A 628-nucleotide genomic window follows, 5' to 3' on the forward strand; every position below is an offset into this window, starting at 1 on the left:
TGACAAGTTAATGGGTGCAGCAAACCAACATGGCACGTGTATACCTATGTAAAAACCTGCACATTTTGCACATGTACCCTAGAACTTAAAGCATAATAATAAAAAAAAGAGAACCTGGAAAAAAAAATTTTAAGGCAAAAAAAAGTAAAATAATCTCTCAGCATCTTCAAAAATATACATTTACTTCATGAAGCAACAAATGAATTCCCTTCTCAGGTCTCCAGATCCCCCTTCTCATGGGAACTTGGCCTTTCTGTTCTTGTCAGACACCCCCTCATAGATGTGCACCTGTCTCTGGGTACTCAGTGTCCTGTACTGGATTGTTTGCTCACAGACCAAAGTGTCCCTCCTAGTCTGAGCTCTTCTTCCCCATCGCCATCAGCCCAGTGCTCACCCTAGAGAAGAGGTCAGTAAACGCATAATGAGAAAATGAATGGACAACCATTCGACCTCTTTCCATTATCTCCACTATTTCCAGTGGATGTCCTGTTTGGGGATAGCCCTGGGTCTTTAAGGCTCACTGCAGCAAGCAGACACTCTTCCTGCATGGAGGGTGGAACAGGCTCTGGGGGCACAGACCCACTACAGTGGCTGGGAGGGAGGGAGTCCTTCCAGGGAGGAAGAGGAT

This window comes from Colobus angolensis, unplaced genomic scaffold, assembly GCF_000951035.1.
Source record: "Colobus angolensis palliatus isolate OR3802 unplaced genomic scaffold, Cang.pa_1.0 Scaffold6, whole genome shotgun sequence".
Classification (NCBI taxonomy): Eukaryota; Metazoa; Chordata; class Mammalia; order Primates; family Cercopithecidae; genus Colobus; species Colobus angolensis.